Source organism: Rhipicephalus sanguineus, chromosome 1, assembly GCF_013339695.2.
Source record: "Rhipicephalus sanguineus isolate Rsan-2018 chromosome 1, BIME_Rsan_1.4, whole genome shotgun sequence".
In the NCBI taxonomy this organism is placed as follows: Eukaryota; Metazoa; Arthropoda; class Arachnida; order Ixodida; family Ixodidae; genus Rhipicephalus; species Rhipicephalus sanguineus.
Genome location: NC_051176.1, coordinates 21,827,280 through 21,836,472, shown reverse-complemented (window position 1 = coordinate 21,836,472; position 9,193 = coordinate 21,827,280).

The following is a 9,193-nucleotide window of genomic DNA, read 5'->3' as shown; positions in this document are numbered from 1 at the left end:
GTCGCTTTGCCCGTTCGTACAACTGATGACGCTGACGCTGGGTAGCACGACGGGAGCTGCACAATGGTAGTTGCGTGTAAGTAGTTGTCGGCATCCAGCAAGGGCGCGTTCGTGCAAGAGCCATAATCAAAGCTGAAGCTCCACAATGGAGGCTGTTGTGGCGATCAGGGACGGGTGTTAGCCAACCAAGAACGAGTGATAAATTGGCGGAAGCACCGGATGCCTAACCTCTAGTCAAGTCGCACAGGCACAAACGCCAGTGAGGTCAGTTAAACTCATATTCACGATGGATAAAAATAAATATAAAGATGTTGAAGAATGATGGCTCATCGCTATTTCATTCTCGCAATCAATGCGAAACATGTCACCATAGTGGTAGCAGCAGCTCTCTTCGACAATACGAAATATAATTTGCATAGCGCGTATTACTCTTGGGCCCCGCGCGGCAACCGTGATGCATCCATGCTGCTACCCACTGCCGCATCTCCGCCGAGTATTTGGGTTTTGTTCCGTTGTGCCTTTGGCAGCTTGGTGCTTTGCGACGCGCTCTTCTTCACAAATGCGAGCGGCGCAGTCTATGATGCACGCCTCGAACGCGTCAGAGCCCTGTGCTTCTGGCTGGTCCAACCCAGAAAGTTTTACAAGAGTTTGTGGAGGTTGCTGCCTTTCTGCGGTGGTCAACGCAGCAGGATTCTCATTTGATACCATCGCACGCGTTAGTAGGGGACGTGCAAACAAGGCTACTGTATGTGGAAACTGCGCTCCGAAGGCAACAAGACGCCTTAGGGTAGACGCCGGAATTTTAGGCACTAATAAAGCTCGTTTTAGGCGCCAAAAATAGGCAGGCAGAACAACGTTTTAGGCTTCCAAAGTAGTAAATATAGGCCCAACAAATTTTCACACAAATGCAAATAATTTGAAACGAAGTCGTCCGCGTGCTCTATCTACGAGAGGAAAGCAAAAAATTCGGCAGATCCCACGTACCGTGGGAGTCGATGTTATGCGAAGCATCCGGCGGGAAGGTGACTGTGGCGTAATATTTTTTTACTGAGCGACACGTTACAAAATGACGCTAAAGATTTGTATAAATTTTATACGCACACATATATGTTGAAGAGCCGCATATATGTTATATAAGCAGTTGTTTACGGTTGGGTAACGCTGCCAATGGCAACGTGGGTATTACCAAAACCAGAAGCTGTAAGCTTATATGTAGTGCGTATATGTGTCCCGAGAACGCACGCACGTTTAACGAACCCGTGCTCATGTGTGGAAGAAGGTCTTGACAGTTCTTGAACAAGGGCATCATCACCGTGATCAGTGAGCACCAGCAGCTGGTCATAACTTGTTATAGGATCCGGTCGTGATGGTGGTGACGAGGGGTCCATGTGTAGTGAGGTATGTGGTATAGTAGAGCTGTTGGAAGTCGTGGATGCCTCGGTCATTTCGTCGACAAATTGTCTGTCGATAGAGCCCGTGACATGTCGGAACCTGAAGCCACCCTTCGCGTTGGTGAGGTATCGGCCGTCGAGGCTGGTAGGCCTGGATAGTGCTACGTAGACCAACATCAGTGGATGGTGTTTGTCGTATTTGTGGACTACCTGGGCGTATGTGGCCTACGTAGCCTAGTCTACAAAGCGGCTGTCAATCAATCTGGCATCATCCTCGGTCAACATGAGGCCATCGCCCAGCCTCGTAAGAAATGAAGAGGACACCGCGTCGTTCTGGCGGACTAAGTGCACTTTACGGTGCGGTGATGTGGATATCATATGTAACTTTCGTTAATGTATTCCTCCGGGGTCGAGCAATGCTTCAATATAGCTTGCTGAATCATAGGAATAAAATCATCATCATCATCATCATCAGCCTGTCTACGCCCACTGCAGGGCAAAGGCCTCTCCCATGTTCCGCCAATCAACCCGGTCCTGTGCTTTCTGTTGCCACGTCATACCTGCAAACTTCTTAATCTCATCTACCCACCTAATTTTCTGCCTTCCCCTCAGGCGTTTGCCCTCTCTTGGAATCCAGTCAGTTACCCTTAATGACCACCTGTTATCCTGCCGACGTGCTACGTGGCCGGCCCACATCCATTTCTTCTTCTTAATTTCAACTATGATATCCTTAACCCCCGTTTGTTCCCTGACCCACTCTGCTCTCTTCCTGTCTCTTAAGGTTACACCTATCATTTTCCTTTCCATCGCTCGCTGCGTCGTCCTCAATTTAAGTTGAACCCTCTTTGTAAGTCTCCAGGTTTCTGCTCCGTAGGTAAGTACCGGTAAGATGCAGCTGTTATATACCTTCCTCTTGAGAGATAGTGGTAGACTACTATTCATGATTTGATAATGCTTGCCAAATGAACCCCATCCCATCCTTATTCTTCTAGTTATTTCACTCTCATGGTTCGGCTCCGCGGTTACTACCTGTCCTAAGTAGACGTACTCCTTTACAACTTCCAGCGTCTCGCCACCTATCGCGAAGCGCTGTTCTCTGCCAAGATTGTTCCACATTACTTTAGTTTTATGCATATTAATTTTCAGACCTATTCTTCTACTTTCCGTATCCAGTTCAGTAATCATGAGCTGTAATTCGTCTCCCGCGTTACTCATCAATGCAATGTCATCAGCGAATCGCAGGTTACTGAGATATTCTCCATTAACTCTTATCCCTAATTCTTCCCAATCTAGGGCCCTGAAAACCTCCTGTAAACACGCGGTGAATAGCATTGGAGAGATCGTGTCTCCCTGTCGTACGCCCTTCTTTATTGGGATTCTGTCGCTTTCTTTATGAAGGACTATAGTGGCTGTGGATGCGCTGTAGATTTCTTCCATTATGTTTATATAGGCTTCGTCGATGCCCTGATTCCGCAGTGCTTGCATGACTGCTGATGTCTCCACCGAATCAAATGCCTTCTCGTAATCTATGAAGGCTATGTATAGGGGTTGGTTGTATTCCGCGCATTTCTCTATCACCTGATTGATAGTATGAATATGGTCTATTGTTGAGAAGCCTGTACGAAATCCTGCCTGGTCCCTTGGTTGATTAAACTCTAATGTCGTATTAATTCTGTTAGCAATTACTTTTGTGAATAGCTTGTAGACAACGGACAGTAAGCTGATGGGCCTGTAATTTTTCAGGTCCTTGACGTCCCCTTTCTTATGGATCAAGATGATGTTGGCATTCTTCCAAGATTCTGGTATCCTCCCTGTCGAGAGACACTTCGTATACAGGGTGGCCAGTTTCTCTAACATAATCTCTCCACCGTCTTTCAACAGGTCTGATGTTACCTGATCCTCACCAGCGGCTTTGCCTCTTTGCATTCCATTTAGGGCTTTCTTTACTTCTCCTGTTAATACTGGTGGGATGTCAGATTCCTCTGGGATATTACTGCTTCTTACGTTATCATCCTGACTGTCTCGGCTGCTGTACAGATCTCTGTAGAACTCTTCCGCTACCTCAACTATTCTATCCATATTGGTTGTGACCTTGCCATCCTTGTCCCTTAATGCATACATCTGATTTTTGCCTATGCACAGTTTTGTCTTCGTAGCTTAGAACATAAGATAGGAATAAAAACGTTATGTTTATTATACTGCTATAAAAGAGGACCCAACACTAGAACCACTGACGTTAATCTGATATGACGCCTGTATCGCAGGAGTACATATCGTAGGAGTATCATGTAGTATTTATTGCTTTCTTGTAAAATTAGATAGCAAGCACCACAACCACAGTTGACGTTGCACCGATATTACGCCTGTGTAGGCTGTTTTTCCAAACCAGATTATAGACCTGGCGTGGCTCAGTGGTAGAATACCTGATTGCCACGCAGAATGCTTGGGTTCGATTCCTGCTAGGATCCTAATTTTCATTTTTTCCATTCGTCGAGTCAACGCTGCCGATGTTGGTTTTCCTTAACGCTCTAGCATTTAAGTTACCAATGTCTGTTCTCTCCGCTCCTGGGTAGATATAAACTGTCAATCACCTGTGGCGCATACCCGTACACCGCGGCCTATGGCAAACGGGTATGTGCCACACGCGTCTAGTGGAAAGGGTTTGACGACGTATGCAACAGGATTTACATGTTATTCATGTCATGACCTGACAGTCATATTCGTCAATTCCTCTTACCCTCCCATGCCACTTTTGGTCTACACCAATTTAAGGAGGCGACCGTGAGAGCACCCAGACGTAGGCGGCTAGATAGATAGATAGATACGTAGATAGAAACGCTCAAAGTGCCAAAGGTCCGCTAAGAAATGCTTCGCATTTAAAATGTTATTGCTTAAGATGGCAAAAAGACGTTAAACAGTTGAACATAGCCGTGCAATGTGCTTTGTCCCGCACGGTTCGCAGAACACGGTCTCTCCCGTGTTCTACACGGTGAGTCACGATTCCACTGTCGAATCAACACACTCCTGGGTGTCTTCTCGGCATGACTGAGAAGGGCAGAGCACGAGCAGATAGCCAGATCGCTAAAACACCAGAAGGGAGGGAACTTTGCTTGTAGTAGCGCGGTACATACGAGAAGTAGACACGACGCACAAAAAAGCGACAGGTAGGCGCTAAGCGCACTCACGAAAATACATAGAGTATGGTTGAAACCTGCCCCCCCCCCTCCGTAAAAAAATTTCTGGCTACGCTGATGCAGTGAACACCTTACAAGTTAACTTACAAAAACAAAAGCCACGCGCACATCATATTTTCCTTTCTTTTTTTGCCCTTGCCTCTCCTTTCTGCTGACGGCTCTCCACGGTACTTCCCCAACCGCGCGCCATGTCTCTGCGGCGGCGAATGTGCGTGTCCCAATTCACGGCTGCTGCAGTTGATTCCGGGAGTTGGTTGAACTACAGGACTAGGATGAACCCCATAGTTCCAAACAGTCAGTGTTGCGTGGTAGCATGAATAACGGTCTCAAACTGCTCCCGGAAGCGCGACCTGACGCTGGATAGTGTTAATACCAGCGCAAGTTTTGAAAATAGGCATTATTAATAGGCACTTGTGAGCATTCAAACAAAAACGCCAAAAATAGGCATTAGGCACTGTAAGAACACCGTAGAAGCCTTTCTTAACCTCATGCTCATATTATGTCAAAGTGGCACGATAGGAGCGCAAGGAACAAAATAGGCATTTGCCTAAATTCCGGTCTCTAGTAATGAGATATGGCAGAGAATGCGTCGCGGAACTGCTTTCTTCGAGAAGCCCAGGCGCTTCCGTGTCGCTTCGGCGTTTGTCCTGATGCTGCACCTGTTGTGATGCTCCCGGATGTAACCCCGTTTTAGATGCAGCGATTGGGTGGCTCAGTCAGTTTTTCCTGACTTTCTTTTTGTGCGTGACCTACCCGCATGCTATATTACTCACGTCTGTTCCATGACGGAAATGAGGTGAGTCAATTCTTCATGGGCCCCGGTCAAAGCATTGTGGTATTAACACTTTGGTGACCGCACCTGTTCTCTTAGTTAGTATGCTAACGATGATTTCATGTTCATATTTTGACGCTCTCTGAGCGTTTCTGGTCGGCTAATGTCATCTAAAGGGAAAAGGATCATGTTTTTTACCAATTTCGCTTGTGAGCTTTTTGTTTTTTTCCGCCTCAGGGAGATTTTTAAAGCTCGTTCGCAGTCGAGTAGGTGAGCGCACGTGGTTTCAGACATGGCGTCGACGTCGCTCGCGGATGCTTCGCGGAAACGGCGAATTTCCACGGATTGCGATCAACCTGAGCGGGAATCTCTGGATGGCGGTAGCAGCACAGACACGGAAGACGACTTCGATTGTTTTAGCATTGCCATTTTTTGGGCGTGTTGGTAAACGGAACTCGAAAACATATTGAGCGCTTACAAACAGGGACGTAAGGAAGACGACAACACAATAGCGCATTGTGTTGTCGTCTTCCTTACGTCCCTGTTTGTAAGCGCTCAATATGTTTTCGACTTCGATTGGTCAGACTTCCGTACGGAGTGCGAAAGTGCATCAAACCACCACGGAACATCATCAGCTATCCGCCGTGAAGGTTCTCCCTCTTCTCGGGCCGTTTTATCGCTGCAGCGCGTCCACATAAACGTATCTGGTACGCACTAAAGGCCACAGCTCTTACCTGCAAGGTGTCAGCTGCGTTCGGGTGGGAGCATTTGGCGCTGGCGGCGGAAAGAGTGGAGTTCTCTCCGCGAAGACGGCGCGGAGTGGAGTTTCACCTAGCGCTCCGGAGTGCCGCGCGGCAGCACTCCGGAGCGCTAGGTGAAATAAGAATGCGAGGATGCATGTTTTCGAAACGCCAACGCACAGTGAGCCAACCTTTGTTTCACCACGTGGAGAAACTGCTTCGTGCGGTGCCTTGATAGGCACTAGTGCTTATATTTTTTATGTATGTAAATAGTCTTTGTACTTACATATTGCAAGTCACTTCTGCGGATTCCTGCAAGGTGGCGGAAGGCAAAGGGAAAATAGACAACCACCGTTTTATAGCACGAAGCCACAAAGAAAACCCCTACGGATATCTCAGAAAGAAAGCCTCATAGTCCCGGGTTGAAAACCCGAACCAGGACGAATTGTTTGGCGGTTATGACGCTCTCTTCCTGAGAAATCCGTGTGGGCTATCTTTAGGCTTCTTGCTATAAAACGGTGGTTGTCTGTTTTCCTTTTCTTAGAGTTTACATTTGCACTATTATTCTATAAGGGCTTTGCGTTCAAAACGTATATTTCTATTTTTTTAAATCTTTACCCTGTGCAGAGTAGCATTGATGTTTTTATGAATTTTTGCAGTGTTTTGATGAATTTTTTTTTGACAATTTTTCTGATATTATTGAAAAAAATCTGTTGTTTGAAATTAAATGTGTGAGAAAGATCAATTCTTCCTCTATCATTTCATACCCTACATTTTGCCATCAATCAACCGCTGTAGCGGAAAAAATATATTTCCTGGCCTACTGAAAAACAACCGATTTTTCCGCGGTCACAAAAGTGTTAAATTGTTCCGACGTGCAATTTTGAACTCAGGGCTTATAGTACCAAAGCCCCATGCTCTAACCCTTAAGCCCCAAGCGCATGCCTACTCAAGCTGAATAAACTCCCTGAAGAATGTCACGCATGCAACTACGCGCGTTCTGACGCCTGGTGCCATTTGACAGCCCTGACGGAGTGTGGTCAATTCAAAATTCACTGAATTGAATGTTAGTGCAGACTTTAAGAAACAACCAGCCACAATGCTGTACGCATTGACTGTCACCATGGTTTCTGCTCTAATTACTTCTAATGCCAGTATTACTTAGAATATTACTTGGAAGGTAAGTTTCCTCAATATTAGCGCAACGCTGCCCCGCACGGACGGGGTCTGTGGTACGGATGATTGCTCGGACATTCGCAGCTTGCAAGTCTACGCTAACGATCTAAGTGAAACATTTTTCACAAATTCTGCAACCACTGCTCGCAAGCTAGGCTGAATTATTGATTGAATGAAAGTTCTCTATTCGTAAATGCGGTGTTCTTTGTGGGGATAGATGGGGCGTTGCCGGTGTACAAGTGGTTCACACTCTCTCAAATATATTTCTTAGGGCTTCCAGTCGTTTGAGTAATAGTCACTTGCACTGAGATTGTGTTCGGTGATGGACTATGTTTTATCTGTCTCCCATAAACCACCCTGGCCAGGCTGCTGTGATTTCCATAGTGTACAAATAATGAGTTCATTAGGGTGGCTGGTTGGGCAAGTTGGTACATAGTTCTTCGTAAGGAAATGCCAGCAGCACTAAAGAAAAGAGAAGAAACTGAGCCAGGAAAAAAGAGACAGGAACAGGTAGGATGCTGGACTAACAACTGACTTTATTTCGATGAAGACGCGAACAAGAAACCGAAATGAGCATGCGCAGCAACAACCGTGAATCAAAAACAGGCAACCTATCACCTATCACTGTCGAGAAATCGGACCTCCTTGTCATTCAAAAACACAGATGGCGCACTCACACACTTATCAGGACCAAGTTTGTGAATCTGAAACGCTTCAATAATTTCACGTTCTTCCTGTGTTTTAGCTCTCCCTAATGCAAGCCACCCTAATGAACTCGTTTTCTTGTACCTTGGGCTCTCTACTGTGTGCGCGTTCTTCAGTGGGCCGTGTGAGCATTTGCGTGGAAGGAATTGAGTACTACAGCTGCAAGGCAAGATATCTCTCCAGTCACCGAAACGTTGCTGAAAAGAGGGGCGCAACCTGTTCCTGTCTCTTTTTTCCTGGCTCAGTTTCTTCTCTTTTCTTTAGTGCTGCTGGCATTTCCTTACGAAGTACAAATAATGACTACGTGTTACGATCCTGAAGCAGCGCTTGACAGGGGTTTAGCCGGGGGGGGGGGGGGGGGGGGGTCAAGTGTCACCGCTAGAATTCAACATGGAGGCTCTAGCGACTTGATGCAGGCGTACAAAGGGTGACGTTACTGCCTTTGCAGTAATCCCGGCCGCGACGGCCGCATTTTCGATGGAGGCGAAAATGTTTGAGGCCCGTGTACTTACATTTAGGTGCACGTTAAAAAACCCCAGGTGGTCGAAATTTTCGGAGCCCTCCACTACGGCGTCCCTCATAATCATATCGTGGTTCTGGGACGTTGAAGCCCAGTTATTATTACTGCCTCTGCAGTGCATTATTGGGGGGGGGGGGGTCACGCATATTTACAACCCCACAGAGGGGCTTACGCGGCACGCACGGAGCCTTCTTTGAAAGGCTGCATTGTTGAGTTCTACACGCTGTGCGCGAGATCAGCCTTTACGTTCGAGAGTTAGATGCGGGACCTGTTTTCCCGAAAAGGAACAATGCTGTAAGGGAGATACTCCTTTGTCATGTGTCACTGCACATGAATACCTTTCCGGAAGATGCCCCCTCACGTAAGGGACCCGTGTGTCAAGGGTATAGAGCAAGGAAATTGCTCCGTTCCCATCAGGAAATCGCAGGTGCAGGATGCGTACGACATGTCTTTAAAAGCCAAAATGTTACAAAAACCGGACGAATTCAATAATATCTGGGCTTTAACGTCCCAAAACCACGCTATGATTGTGAGAGACGCCGTAGTGGAGGGCTCCGGAAATTTCGACCACCTGGGGTTCTTTAACGTGCACCTAAATCTAAGTACACGGGCCTCAAACATTTTCGCCTCCATCGAAAATGTAGCCGCCGCGCCCGGGATTCAATCCTGCGACCTTCGGGAAACCGGATGAATTC